This window comes from Pan paniscus, chromosome 18 (genome assembly GCF_029289425.2).
Source record: "Pan paniscus chromosome 18, NHGRI_mPanPan1-v2.0_pri, whole genome shotgun sequence".
In the NCBI taxonomy this organism is placed as follows: Eukaryota; Metazoa; Chordata; class Mammalia; order Primates; family Hominidae; genus Pan; species Pan paniscus.
Genome location: NC_073267.2, coordinates 20,672,607 through 20,688,470, shown reverse-complemented (window position 1 = coordinate 20,688,470; position 15,864 = coordinate 20,672,607). Strand labels below are relative to the sequence as shown.

General features: G+C 46.2%; 1 protein-coding gene across 3 annotated transcripts in view; it reads right to left on the bottom strand.

The window, feature by feature from the left end:
- Window positions 1-15,264, bottom strand: part of TMC5 (transmembrane channel like 5) — an 89,730-nt gene extending 74,466 nt beyond the window's left edge. For 2 of the 3 annotated variants that reach the window (XM_063598475.1, XM_008956015.4), the window contains exon 1: window positions 12,964-15,264. The gene's annotated coding sequence lies outside the window, so the exon portion shown is untranslated. The remainder of the gene's footprint in view (window positions 1-12,963) is intronic. The other variant, XM_063598476.1, reaches the window with a different exon arrangement.
- Window positions 15,265-15,864: the final 600 nt, after the last annotated feature.

Genomic DNA, 15,864 nt, shown 5'->3' with positions numbered 1-15,864 from the left:
CCTAAGTAAAGGTTTCCCTGAGTTGTGTGAGCCATTCTAGAAAATAACTGAACCTGTGGAAGAGTCACAAAAACTTCTACTTTACAGCCAGCTGGTCAGAAGTTCCCAAGGCCAGGACTTGAAATTGATATCTAAAGTTGGGAGGCAGTCTTGTGGGGCTGAGCCCTTAACCTGTGGGTTCTGACACTAACTTCAGTCACATTATGCTAGAATTCAATAAAACTGTGGTGGCAGGTGTGGTGGCTAACACTTGTAATCCCAGCACTTTGGGAGGCTGAGGTGGGCAGAACACCTGAGGTCAGGAGTTTGAGACAAGCCTGGCCAACATGGCAAAACCCTGTCTCTACTAAAAATAAAAAACAATTAACCAGGTGTGGTGGCACATGCCTGTAGTTCCAGCTACTCAGGAGGCTGAGGCAGGAGAATCGCTTCAACCTGGGAGGTGGAGATTGCAGTGAGCCAAGATGGCACCACTGCACTCCAGCCTGGGTAACAGAGAAAGATTCTGTCTCAAAATAATAATAATAATAATAATAATAATAACAATAAAATTGTGGGGCACCCAGCTGGTGTTGGAGACTTGGTGAGTGTGGACCCCTCAACCTCCGCCAATATCTGATCACAGAAGTGTTCTTTGTTGAAAGTACAGTGGGAAAAAACTTTTTTTCTAGTATTCAACCTACAATGCAAGAAACATATAATTGTAGTTTATAAGACACAAAACGCAAGCTTATAAACCACAATATGTAAAAAATAATTTTTAGAAGTGGGGAAATGCAGGGGGTAGAACTTTATTAGGGGAAAATGTTGAGGTGCTAAATTCCTTCTCTTATGAAGTGGAGAGTCAGCGACGCCGTCCAAGTTTAAGGAACTATAAGTACATCATCATTGGCAGTGGTTCTCAACTGAGAGTGATTTTGCCCTCAAGGGACACTGAGCAAAGTCTGGCAAACTTCTGGTTGTCACAACTGCAGTGAGTGTGCTACTGGTGTCTAGTGGGTGCAGGCCAGGGATGCTGTTAAACATTCTCTAATGCACAAGACAGCCCCCACAGCCAAGAATGATCTGATCCAATGTGTCAGTCATACAAAAGTTGAGATATCCTGATTTATCGCTATGAAGGAAACAACAAAATATAAACAATGAAACAAAATTGGGAGAGAAAAGAATGGGAGAAGGAAGAGAAAGGAGAAGGGGTAAGTGCAGCGGTGCAACCACAGTTCACTGGGGCCTCTAACTGCTGGGCTCCATCGATCCTCCCGCCTCAGCCTCGTGAGTAGCTAGCAACACAGGCACATGCCACCACGACTGGCTGAATTTTTATTTTTTAATTAATTAACATCCAGACTGAGTCTCGCTCTGTGGCCCAGGCTGGAGTGCAATGGCTCAATCTCAGCTCACTGCAACCTCCACCTCCCAGGTTCAAGCAATTCTCCTGCCTCAGCCTCCCAAGCAGCTGGGATTACAGGTGCCCACCACTACGCCCAGCTAATTTTTTTGTAGTTTTATTAGAGATGGGGTTTCACCATGTTGGCCAGGCCTGACCTCATGATCCACCCACCTCGGCCCCCCAAAGTGCTGGGATGACAGGGGTGAGCCACTGGGCCCGGCCTATTTTTAAATTTTTTTTGTAGAGACATTGTTGCACCCAAGCTGATTTCTAATGCCTAGGCTCAAGAGATCCTCCCACCTTGGCCTCCCGAAGTGCTTGGGCTACAACAGACGTGAGCCACCATACCCAGCTGCTTACAATGTTTTGAAAATAAAAAATGTGATTTCCAAATAAAAAAGATAAATTAAGTAAGTACTTAAAAATGCAAACATGTGATTATGGAGGTTCTCGAGCAATCCAGGTCCCTAAGTAAACGGAGACACCTGGAAAGTGGTTTGGAAGCAGGGCATTGGAGTTTCCTTTGAAACACAGTATCCTAAATGTCCCTCTTTTCACCCCATTCAGGGAAGCAGAAAAGCAAATTCTTTCTCTCTCTTTTCCCCCCTTTAAATATCTTTGAGTCATAGCAAATTCTCTCTTCTCTTTATTTTTTTTTTGAAATGGAGTCTAGCTCTGTTGCCCGGGCTGGAGTATAGTGGTGTGATCTTGGCTCACTGCAACCTCCGCCTCCCAGGTTCAAGCAATTCTCCTGCCTCAGCCTCCTGAGCAGTTGGGACTACAGGCATGTGCCACCATGCCCAGCTAATTTTTTTGTATTTTTAATAGAGACGGGGTTTCACCATATTGGCCAGGATGGTCTTGATCTCCTGACCTCGTGATCTGCCCGCCTCGGCCTTCCAAAGTGCTGGGATTACAGGCGTGAGCCACTGCGCCCGGCCCTCTCTCTCTCTTTTTTAAGAGATGGAGTCTCACTCTGTTATCCAGGCCAGAGTGCAGTGATGCGACCTCCTAGGCCCAAGCCATCCTCCTGCCTCAGCCTCCTGAGTAGCTGTGACTATAGGTGTATGCCAACCATACTTGGCTCAAATTTTCTTTTTTCAACTCTGATTTGTTCCACATTCACCTCTTGAATTCTGCTACCTTTTCTCCCATGCTGGGTAAGTATGACATCAAGCTTGGGAAGTTTCTAGATTCAATGCTGTTTGCAGCAGGGCCAGGACTAGGGTGAGGGAGTAAGGTAAGTGTTGAGCTGAGATGCAAATTTAAAGGGGGCCAAAAATCCCAGTAATCAAGTGTATCGTCCATTTTCATACCCGAGACTGGGTAATTTATAAAGAAAAAGAGGTTTAATGGACTCACAGTTCCACATGGCTGGGGAGGTCTCACAATCATGGCAGAAGGCAAAGGAGGAGCAAAGGCACATCTTACATGGCGGCAGGCAAGAGCATGTGTGCAGGGGAACTGCCCTTTATAAAACCGTCAGATCTCGTGTTCCCATGAGAACAGCATGGGAAAAACCCACCCCTATGACTCAATTACCTCCCACAGCGTCCCTCTCATGACATGTGGGGATTATGGGAGCTATAATTCAAGATGAGATTTGGGTGGGAACACACCATATCATCAAAATAAATAATATTTTAATGTGATACTTTTAAAAATAAAAATAAGTGCAAAAAACCCATGATGAAAAAAAATCAACATGTTCAAAACAGACAGGATCACAATTACTGCTTTGTGCTTTTGGCTCCAGCTCTGATCTTTCTCAGTGCCACACTGACTGACAGACAGAACCTTGCGATCCAGGTGTCCATGAGTCTCATACTGCCAGGTCCTGTTATCTCACCTCAGGAATGACAATTCTTGGGGTGACCTAAACCATTTTCTTGGAGATCTCCACTCACCTCCTCTCATTTTAAGTCCTTTCCTCTGATCGTATAATTTATAACTCAAGTCTCTGACACAGGATAAAATTCCATTTCTCCTTTGGAAAGCCACTATTTTGCATTGGATGTGGGTGCTAACACATCAAAGGCTGGGAACTGTAACTATGGGCTTCCAATTCTTCTGGTGAATTCTAAACACAAGACTGTCTTTTTTTTCTTTTAAATTATACCCATGTTCAGACAGGCGAGATGGCTCAATCCTGTAATCCTGGGGCTTTGGGAGGCTGAGGCAGGAGGATTGCTTGAAACCAGGAGTTGGAGACCAGCTTAGGTGACATAGCAAGACCCTGGCTCTACAAAAAATTTTAAAAATTAGCTGAGCACAGTGGCATGCAGCCGTTAGTCCCAGCTACCCAGAAGGCTGAGCCTGGATGATGACTTGAAACAAGGGAGTTGAGGCTGCAGTGCACTATGATCATGCCACTGCACTCCAGCCTGGGGGACAGAGTGAAACTCTGTCTCTACAGAAAATTTTAAAATTAGTTGATTTTTTTTTTATTTTTTTATTTTTGAGACGGAGTCTTGCTCTGTTGCCAGGCTGCAGTGCAGTGGCATGATCTCAGCTCACTGCAACCTCCGCCACACGGGTTCCAGTGATTCCCTTGCTTCAGCCTCTCCAGTAGCTGAGACTACAGGCGCGTGCCACCATGCCTGGCTAATTTTTTTTTGTATTTTAGTAGAGACAGGGTTTCACCATGTTGGCCAGGATGGTCTTGATCTCCTAATCTCGTGATCTGCCCTCCTTGGCCTCCCAAAGTGCTGGGATTACAGACGTGACCCACCACACTTGGCCTAAAATTAGTTGATTTTTAGTCATTAATGGTGGTGAATGCCTGTAGTCCCAGCTACTTAGGAGGCTAAGGCAGGAGGATCACTCAAGCCCAGAAGTTCAAGGCTGCAATGAGCTATGATCACACCACTACACTCCCTATAAATATTCCTTTCCCTATGAATGCCTTCGCAGAAATGACCATAACTGATGATTAGCATTCTAGCTGCTGTGATTTATCTCTGGGAATGATGAACGTTGGGTGACTAGAAATAACCTGAGCAATAATAGCGTCACCTCCTGCCACGTCATCCCGAAACATCTTGGCAAATATGATTCATTGCGTTATTCATTAAGTGTTTATGAAGATACTCTATAGCTTGAACTTGACCCTGTCTTCTGGGGACAGGACCTTTTCTGGCAAAATATGACAATAAACCCTACTTTTAACATTAGTGGCCCGGCGCGGTGGCTCACGCCTGTAATCCCAGCACTTTGGGAGGCCGAGGCGGATGGATCACGAGGTCAGGAGATTCAGACCATCCTGGCTAACACGGTGAAACCCCGTCTCTACTAAAAATACAAAAAATTAGCCGGGCATGGTGGCAGGCGCCCGTAGTCCCAGCTACTCCGGAGGCTGAGGCAGGAGAATGGCGTGAACCTGGGAGGCGGAGCTTGCAGTGCGCCGAGATCGCGCCACTGCACTCCAGACTGAGCGACAGAGCAAGACACTGTCTCAAAAAAAAAAAAAAAACCAACACATTCATTTCCACTGAGCTTCTTTTCCCCTCTCTAGTGTAGAAAGAATCTAGTCAAACAATAACAATAATAATAAGTTAATAATAATAACAACAACAGTAATAAGCATGAAGACAGCACTATTTATTGAGTGCTGACATGCATGCCAGGCACAGGGCTATGCCCTTCACATGTATCAGCAACTGAATGCTCAAACAACTTTATGGGGAGGTATTATTATCCCCATTTTATGATTACATTGAGACCCAGAGAGGTTAAGTAACTCACTCAAGGTCACACAGCTAAACAGAGGCAGAATGGGATTCAAACCCATACCTCTCTGATTGCATATGCTGGGCTTGGATCATCATCATCAACAACATCATTGTTGGCAGTGCATGGTGGCTCATGCCTGTAATGCCAGCACTTTGGCAGGCTGAGGCAGAAGGATCGCTTGAGCTTAGGAGTTTGAGACCATCCTAGGCAATATAGTCAGACCTTGTCTCTACTAAAAATCATAAAAGGTAGGCGGGCATGGTGGCATGTGCCTGTAGTCTCAGCTACTCAGAAGGCTGAAGCAGGAGGATTGCTTGAGCCCAGGAGATCAAGGCTGCAGTGAGCTATGATTTCACCACTGTACTCCAGCCTGGGCAACAGAGTGAGATATTGTCTCGAAAAAAAAAAAAAAAAAAACACAAAAATCACTTATCAGAGGAACAAGAGAAGGATGAGAAAAATGAGAAGGATGAGAAAAATGAGAAGGATGAGAAAAATGAGAAGGATGAGAAAAATGAGAAGTTATTGTTTCTTGAACACCATAAAGAAGTAAATAGATTTTTTTTTAATCCCAGAAAATGAAATACCATTGGGAGAGACCACCTGAATTCACTCATCCAACAAAGCATTCTTCTAGAACATGATGCTCCAGGAGACACCCCCAGACATAGAGGTCACATTTATTGCGTGTTTGTCGTGCACCGTATTTTATTAGCTCTGATATCCACCTGTGGAAGTGGGAGCTTTTGGCATACTACCCATTCTACAGACAAGGAAACCAAGGCCAGAAACATACAATAACTGACCCAGAATCCCACAGTTAGACCTGGGGAAGCCCAGATTCCAACTCAAGCAGATAACCCTAGGGCTTGTTCTCATAATCAACACTCTCTTGCCTCCCATTTCCCCTGGTCATTCTTTCCTCTAACAAACATCTGTTGTGCCTCAATTCTGTACCCTCGTCTGGCAATAAGCAATACGACAGCCTCAGTTTCCGTCCTCCTTCGCTGACACGTTCCCAAGCATTCCGCATTATTCCCATGACCTCCCACCCCTCCTTCAAAGCACTTTCACTTACCTGCCCTCAGTTCTACAGGAAAATCCAGACAAACTTCCCCTCCACTTTGTAGTTCAAAGCTAGAGGGACAGGCAACAGGTCCTCTTTTTTTCTTAACTAACCGGTAAGGCCCATCTTTTTCTGCCTCTCTGCCGTGTCGCCTTAAAGACTGCTCCTTGCTATCTTGGTCACACGTCTGGGCGGGAAGCCACGAAGATCACGGTGAGGGGGTTGTTTACTGAGCTCATTGCTGTTTTACGCCGCCCTGGCTATCATCTCTTTCCTCACCAACCAATGAGTAACCAGGTCTCACCTGGTGAAAATGCAAATCAGTCTTCCACCTCTACCATCACAGCTGCACCTACGGCCTCTGTCTACTGAGTCCGCAACGATGAAGGCCTAACTCAGGTCCCAAGTTGTGCATTTCCTTCTTCCTAAGCCCTAACTCCTCCCTCTCATTAATATTCTTTTGTTATCAGTTCAATGAAAATATCAAAGTCCTTTCTAGAGGTTATTTTATTTCTTGGACACCATAAGGAAGTAAATAGATTCGTTTTGTGTTTTTTTTTTTTAACCCTAGAGAGTGAAGTGGTGTGGGAAGAGACTACCTGAATTCATTAATCCAACAAAGAATGGAACGTGATGCTCCACTAGACACCCCCGGGCACTGGCTCCTTTTTTTTTTTTTTTTTGAGACAGCGTTGCCCTGTGTCACCTGGGCTGGAGTGCAGTGCCACAATGTCAGCTCACTGCAACCTCCGCCTCCTGGACTCAAGGGATCCTCCTGCCTCAGCCTCCCAAGTAGCTGGGACCACAGGTGCAAGCCATCATGCCTGACTAATTTTTGTATTTTTTGAAGAGCTGGGGTTTTGTCGTGTTGCCCAGGCTGGTCTTGAACTCCTGAGCTCAAGTGATCCACCCATCTCGGTCTCCAAAACTGCTGGGATTACAGGCGTAAGCCACTGCACCTGGCCTGGCCACGTTTTTCTTTTCTTCTTCTTTTTTTTTTTTTTTGAAGACTGAGTCTTGCTCTGTCGCCCAGGCTGGAGTGCAATGGCGCCATCTGGGCTCACTGCAACCTCCGCCTCCCAGGTTCAAGTGATTCTCCTATCTCACCCTCCCGAGTAGCTGGGATTACAGGTGTCTGCCACTACACCTGGCTAATTTTTGTATTTTTAGTAGAGATGAGGTTTCACCATGTTGGCCAGGCTGGTCTTGAACTCCTGACCTCAGGTAATCCACCTGTCTCGGCCTGCCAAAATGCTGGGATTACAGGCATGAGCCACTGCATCTGGCCGCCTGGCCACATTTTTCTATAGATACATCCCCTTTGGCAACATGCGGACCATACAGGTTTAACTCTGTAGTTATGATCACCAATGGCATGTCCCTTCTGGAAACAAAGGACAGGCAGTATAAAACCAGCCCACATTTCAAGACAGTTGACTCGAATTCAAATGCTGACTCTGGCACTCTAAGACTGTAATGTCTCAACTCCTCTGAGCCTCAATTTCCTCCCCATTAACCTACAAAGTGGGAACTATATACACTCCCTCCTCCTAGTGTTGATAAGGGCTACATCAGTTAACATTTGAGAAAGTTTGGACTAAGATTATTTCTAGCCACCTAAGACTCACATTCCCAGGGATAAACCCCAGCAGATGGGATGCTAATCCATCACAAAGAGTTTTCTCTGAGAAGGAGATTTTATATTCATACAGAAATAAAGAAGGAGGTAGACAATTGAGGGCTGGATCAAATTTCTGTATTTTTACAAATACCAAAACAAACAAAATCTGTTTCCTATGGCATTTGCATTTGGGGGAGTATCATTTAAAAGAAAAAAAGAATGTCCTAGTTCTATAATTCACAGAAAGTATTGGGGTCTATAGTTACCGTTCCTCTTTTTTTTTTTTTTCTTTGAGACAGGCTCTTGCTTTGTCAACCAAGGCTGGAATGCAGTGGTGCAATCATAGCTCACTGCAGCCTCTGACTGTTGGGCTCAAGCAATCCTCCTGCCTCACTCAGCCTCCCAAGGAGGTGAGACTACAGGTATGTACCACCACATTTGGCTAACATTTTAAATTTTTATAGATATGGGGTCTCTCTACGTTGCCCAGGCTTGTCTCAAACTACTGGGCTCAAGTGATCATCCCACCTTGGCTTCCCAAGGTGTTGGGATTACAGGCATGAGCCACTGCACCCAGCCCCAATCTTTGATGTATTAGCACTAAATGCAAAACAGTGGCTTTCCAATGGAGAAATGGAATTTTCTCCTGTGGAAGAGACCTGAGTTATAAATTGTATGATCAGAGGAAATGAGAGGAGGAGGGTGGTGGTTTCCAAGAAGACAGTTTGGTTTGCCCCAAGAGCTGTCATTACTGGGGTGAAAGGGCAGTACCTGGCAGCATTTGACTCTAGGAACACCTGGATCGTGCGGTTCTGCCTGCCAATCATTGTGGAGCTGCGCCAAACGAGCTCCTGGCAAGAAGTCAAAGCAGTGATTTTGATTCTTTTGTAGCTATAAGTCAGGATTTCTCAACCTTGGCAGTACTGTCATTTGGGGCCAGACAACTGCCTGTTGTGGGAAGCTGGGGGGACTGCTCTGTGCATTGTAGGGTGTTTAGCATTATGTCCGGCTTCTATCTATTAGATACCAGGAGGACACCCCAACCCCACCCCATCTGCAAGCTATGACAACCAAAAATATCTTCAGGAATGGGCAAATATCCCCTGGGAGGCAAAACTGCCTCCCCCTGAGAACCACTGCTCTAAATGTTACCAAGTTCCATGGACAGCGTCTCCTCGCTCTCCATTGCGTGGGACAAGGAAAACAGCAACTCAACATTTTCTCTAATAGAGTTTTCTCCCCTCTGTTTCTCCTCTTCTAGAAACTATACCATATTTTTACATATTTCAGTTTATGACACATATATGCCCTACAAACTGTAATTATACATTTCTTGTCTGCAGGTAGACAGTAAGTTGGCAATACTGGTTGCTTCCAGAGTGAGAAACTGGGTGGCCGGAGACAGACATGGAGGGAGATACTTTTCAGTATTTGCTTAGATATGCTGTGGATTTTTTCCATTTTTCTTTTTTAGAGACAGAGCCTTGCTTTGTCACCCAGGCTGGGCTCAAACGATCCTCTTGCCTCAGCCTCAGCCTCCTGAGCAGCTGGGACTACAGGAACTCACCACTATGCCCACCTAGTTTCTCTTTTTTGTCAAGATGGGGTCTCCCTATGTTGCCTAGGCTGGTCTCAAACTCCTGATCTCAAGCGATCCTCCCGCCTCAGCCTCCCAAGGTTCTGGGATTACAAGCCACTGTGCCTGGTCTCTTTGGGGTTTTATACCACGTGGCAGTGTAACTTTTTCAAAAAATAAGTGAAGTCTTGAAAATTGTCTCTTGTGAATTGCACACAGTATGAATAGCACGGTCCCATCTTTTTAAAAGATAAGTAAAAATAATCTCTATTATTACACCCAGGAGGAGACGGAGAAATCTGGAATAACACACATGAAACTCCAAGCAGCAATTATCACCAGGGGGTGAATTAGCAGAGTTTTTCACCTTCTATGCAAATATTTTTATAAATAAATTTTTAAAATAATTTGCATGAGTATTGTGTTAGTAATTGGAGAAAACAACAGGAACAGTGAAAGAAAAAGATATATTTCCAAGGTCACTGGGAGCCCCTCAAGTTTGGGAAGTGAGGAAGAGGGAGAACCTTCTGGAAGCAGCAGATGTGGGAGCCCCAGACACAGAAAGCAGGGACCCTAGATAGAGGCTGATGATTGAATTAGGGGGTACAATGAGGGGGGCATGAATTAAGAGGGAAATGAAAATAAATGAGCAGACACTGGAATAGGAAGGATAGTTCTATGTCATTGGACGGGTTATGAATTTCCCTGAGCCTGACTCAGTTTCCTCAGCTATAAAATGGAAGTCATTGTAATACGTAAGTGGCCGACATTTATCCTTACATTGTTCTGTCACCATCTGTGTGTGGGTTGTATTTAATCCTCACAGCAGCCCTATGAGTTAGGTACTACTAGAATCATCCCAGTTTACAGATGAGTCATTCGAAGCACAGAGAGGTTAAGTAACTTGGCCCAAGGTCACACAGCAAGAAAGTGGCAGAGGCAAGAAAGTGGCAGAGGCAGGATTTTAACCCAGGAGGTCTGGCTCTGGAGCCCGAGTTCTGTAGATGACTAGGGCTGGGACTAAGCACAATATCAGACACATGGTAAGCAGAACAGGCATGAAAGACTATGATTATGTTAAAGGCTAGGATTCCTCATCCACCAAGTACCATATTAAAGGATGTAGTGCCTCCCACTAAGAGGAAAGCACAATGCCCTTCCCATCCCATGCCAGCCTTACTGTCCCCAGAAACTGCCCTGGCTTTTTTTTTTTTTTTTTTTTTTTTTTTTGAGGCAGGGTTTGGCAATGTCACCTAGCCTGGAATGCAGTGGCGCAATCTTAGCTCACTGCAATCTCTGCCTCCCGGGCTCAAGCAATTCTCGTGCCTCAGCCTCCCGAGTAGCTGGAACCACAGGCATGCACCACCACACCCAGCTAGTTTTTGTACTTTTAGTAGAGACGAGGTCTTGCCGTGTTCTCTGGGCTGGTCTGGAACTCCTGGACTCAAGTGATCTGCCCACCTTGGCCTCCCAAAGTGCTGGGAATACAGGCTTGAGTAACCATGCCCAGCCTGCCCTGGCACACTTAAAGGCAGCATTTGTCCTACCAGAACACAGAACTCTCCAAAACTTTGACAGGTGGAGATCCCTGCAAGGAGACTGTCTACATGAGAAGCGAGTGGTAGGGTGCGCCTAAAGCCCTAGCTACTTGGGAGGCTGAGGCAGGATGATCACTTGAGGCCAGGAGTTTGAGACCAGCCTGGGCAACACAGCGAGACCTTGTCTCTACAAAAAATTAAAAAATCAGCTGGGTGTAGAGGCGAGCACCTGTAGTCCCAGCTACTCAGGAAGCTGAGGTGGGAGGATCGCTTGAGCCGTGACTTTAAGGCTGCAGTGAGCTACAATTGTGCCACTGCACTCCAACTTGGGCAACAGAGCAAGACTCAGTCTCTAAAACTAAATAAATAAATAGATGAGAAGGGGTTCAAGGAAAAAGTGCTTTATGGATGCAACTACTGTGCCATTCCCCCACTCCTGTAGAGGGCGGTCATAGCATTTACTGTAGCTAATGTTGATTGAGCACCTACTAAGTGCCAGGCACTGTTCCGAGTGTTTCATCTTTAATCCCCACAAAAGGGTGGGCTCGGGCTGGGTGTGGTGGCTCACGCCTGTAATCCCAGCACTTTGGGAGGCTGAGGCGAGTGGATCAACTGAGGTCAGGAGTTCAAGACCAGCCTGGCCAACATGATGAAAGCCCATCTCTACTAAAAATACAAAAAAATTAGCCAGGCCTGGTGGTGGGCACCTGTAATCTCAGCTACTTGGGAGGTTGAGGCAGGAGAATTGCTTGAACCTGGGAGACAGCAGTTGCAGTGAGCTGAGATTGCACCATTGCACTCCAGCCTGGGCAACAGAGCGAGACTGTCTCAAAAAAAAAAGAAAGTCGGGCTTGGTGGCTCATGCCTGTAATCCCAGCACTTTAGGAGGCTGAGGCAGGAGGATCTTTTGAGCCCAGAAGTTCAAGGCTGGACTGGGCAACATAGTGAGACCCCCATCTCTACAAAAATTTAAAAAATTAGCCAGGCATGGTGGTGCGTGCCTTTGGTCCCAGCTACTCGGGAGGCTGAGGCAGGAGGATCGCCTGAGCCTGGGAGGTTGAAGCTGCATAAGCTACAATCACAACACTGCACTCCAGCCTGGGCAACAGAGCGAGACAACAATTCAAAAAAAAAAAAAAAAATCCCACAAAAACCCTATAGGATAGGTGCCATTATTGTCCTCATTTTACAGATAAGGAAACTGAGGCACAGAAGAATCAGATAACTGCCACATTCACTGTGCTAGGAGGTGATGGAACCTGGATTGCATGTCAAGATCACACAGACTCCTCTACAGACCACCCAGGTAACATGGGGTGACTTATTCAACCTCTTGGAACCTTTGTCTCCTAATCTGCAGTCTGGAACTAGCAGGGGTTATTGAAAGGATAAAAGGTAACACGTGCCCCTTATTCATCCAAGTATTTATAGGACATCTACTGTGTGCCAGGCACTGGGGATGTATCTGCAAGCAAAACAAAAAAAATCCTACCCTTCTGGCATGCACACATTAGTAGGGGGACACGTATGTGGGTTAGCTCAGTAGATCTTCACAACCCCATAGGCAAGCTACTATTATTGCACCTGTTTCACAGATAGGGAAAGGGGTCCCAGAAGTGGCAAACCCAAGTTCACCCTTCTGAGAAATGGTGGGACCTGGATTACATAATATTCAGTCTCCGGAGTTTGACTTCCTGAGTTGAAATCCCACAGTTTCCATTTAATTGCTGTGGGCAAGTTACTTAACTGTCTGAAACTGGATCTCCCAAGAGTAAAATAGGACCAGGAGACCCTATTTCGTAGATTACCCCAGGAGAAATAACAACATCTAACATTTAGGAAGCAAACAAGGCTCACAGAATCTCTGTGAGGGAAGTCTAATTTTAACCTTTCTTTTTCCTTTTGTTTTTTTAAACAGGTGTGGAAACTGGAGCCCAGAGAGCATAAGTAACCTGTCCAGAGATGCACAACACACAAATAGTGCGCTTCCAAAGCTCATGTTCGCTCTGACCCAGGCCGCTGCTCAGATAAAAAACTTACCGGATCGGACATGGTGAAGTAAGCACCTGAGAAACGGGTGCGATTATTTTCTTCCTGCACCTGCAGGGCGGGCTGCACGAAGGCGGCGGCCAGGCCGTGTGCATTCCCCGGAAGCTTTCTTAATGCAAAGTGACAGAGCGCGGCGGTCTGGGGCTGGAGCCGCTGCCCCCTCCACGTGCTTCCCAATTCCGGCGCTTGGTGGTTCTCCCTGCACTCTGGCGCCGCACCCCGCTGGCTCTCCGCTCCCAGCCCGGGCTGCCACGCTTGGGCGCCCTGCACTGGGGACATCCCTCCCAGTTCTTCCCAGCCTCTCTGGGAGCCGGCGAGGGGGCTCCGCCAAGACGCCCCTGCTAGGCTGGCAGCCCGGGTGCTGGCCCCACTCCTGGCGAACCCGCCTCACCTCCTGGCGCTCCTGTTGCCGCTGCTTGCGCTGGCCCTCGGGTCGACCCTGGCCCGGAGCAGCCCGCAGGCGGCGCGCCCTGCACCGGAGCCGGCCTTCCTGCCTCGGGGCCGATCGCTTTCTTCTGGGAATTGAGCCAGTTCCTGCTGGGTTGGGACGCCTGCTGGCATCCGAGACCTCTATTCACCGCCCGTAGTCTGCATTCATTCTTTCTTTCCATGACCCAGCCTTACCCAACGGCGACCAGACGCCGCGCAGGCCTGGGTGGGGCGGCTCTCGGAGGACCCAGCAGGCGCATGGGCCAGGGCTGTGCTCTCCAAAACTCTGGCCAAGAGCCACATCATCTAATCCTAAGAGAGATGCAAGTCCTCTAATGATTATCAGTAACTACGAGATAAATGCAAATCAAAACCATAATGAGATATTGGAGCAGGAATTAAAAGAAATTAAAGAGTGCATAAGCAGAAACTCAGCTGTATGTAAGAAAACTCAATTCCCCCTGAGAAAGAGAAAGAGCTGGAGTCCTTTTAAAACTAACTGCCTATTTTTCTGTGGCTAGTGAGCCTTCTCTCCCCTCCTTTCCCAGGCATTGTGAAGACCCTGATTCCCTAGCTGTGTAGCTGCAAGGTCACTAGACAGATAAACTCAAGTAACAAAACATGTTTTTCCTTGAAAAGTAAGAAATGATGTAATGCATGTCTCAATTGAATAACTGCCTTTGTTTCTCGCTTCTGTAGTATGCTTCCCCCTGCACAGATCTCCCTACCCCTACGAAATGCTTAAAAGTTAACTTAACTCTTTGTTCAGTGCTCAGTCCTTTGGATGTTAATCCGACTGGGCCGGTGCACCTAAATAATTAATAAATATCCTCCTGAACCTCATAGGTCTCTGTGATTCCTTAAAAATCCCGCAACAGGCCAGGCGCACTGGCTCAAGCCTGTAATCCCAGCACTTTGGGAGGCCGAGGCCAACGAATCACGAGGTCAGGAGATCGAGACCATCCTGGCTAACACGGTGAAATCCCGTCTCTACTAAAAATACAAAAAAATTAGCCGGGCATGGTGGCAGGAGCCTGTAGTCCCAGCTACTCGGGAGGCTGAGGCAGGAGAATGGCATGAACCTGGGAGGCGGAGCTTGCAGTGAGCCGAGATCGCGCCACCGCTCTCCAGCTCTGGGCGACAGAGCAAGACTCTGTCTCAAAAAAAAAAAAAAATCCCGCAACATTTCCAGCTCACATCTACTAGGCTGGCCACTATCAAAAAACAAAAACAAACAAACAAAAAATAAGTGTTGATGAGGATGTGGAGAAATTGTGCACTGTCGGTGGGAATGCAAAATGGGTGCCACCGTGGAAAACAGTATAGTGGCAAAAAAACAAAAACAGAAAGGTATATATCTAAAAAAATTCAAAGCAAGATCTCAAAATGACATCCGGGCCAGGCATCATAGCTCAGGCCTGTAGTTCCAGCACTTTGGGAGGTTGAGGCAGGTGGATCACTTGAGCCCAGGAGCTTGAGACCAGCCTGGGCAGCATGGTGAAACCCAGTTTCCACAAAAAAATACAAAAATTAGCCAGGCATGGTGGCACATGCCTGTAGCTCCAACTACTCAGGAGGCTGAGGTACGAGGATGGCTTGAGCCTGGGAGGTGGAGGCTGCAGTGAACAGTAATCGTGCCACTGCACTCTAGCCCAGACAACAAAGGAAGACCCTGCCTGAAAAACAAAACAAAACAACAACAACAAAAAAAGATATTTGCACACCCATGTTTATTGCAGCATTATTCACAATAGTCAAGCATTAAAAGCAAACTAAATGTCCATCAGCAGATGAATGGGTAAAGACAATGTGGTTACATACATACAATGGAATATTGTGCAGCCTTAAAAAAGAAGGAAATCCCATCACATACTACCACATGGATGAACCTCAAGGACATCATGCTAAGTGAAATAAGCCAGGCACAGGAGGGCAAATACTGTATGATTTCAATCATTGGATGTACCTAAAGCAATCAAAATCATAGAAACAGAAAGGAGAAAGGTGGTTGCCAATGGCTTAGAGAAAGGAGGAGGGAGATAATTTGTGTGCAATGAACATAGAACTTCAGTTTTTCAAGGTGAAAACATTCTAGAGATCTGTTACAAAATGTGAATACTTCCTATACTTCACACTGATGAACCATACAGTTAAAAATAATTAAGACTGGTAAATTTAATAACGTGTGTTTTTACCACAATATTGAAATGTCATTATGTCCTTACAATGACATAAATGTAATTGTGATTATTGCAACCAAGAAGAGGTATATAATGTTGTAAGAATTTATAATTAGGGGCATTCTCCCAGTGTCAGGGAAGGTTTCCCTAAGGAAATAATGCTTCAGTGAGCATCTGAGTCAAAGTCAAAGTTGGGAGGTCACATGGCAAGTCTAATTTCTTGTATATAATACAGTTATCTGTCCATTTGATCTTTTCTGCTTTGTAAATAGAATCAAGGATA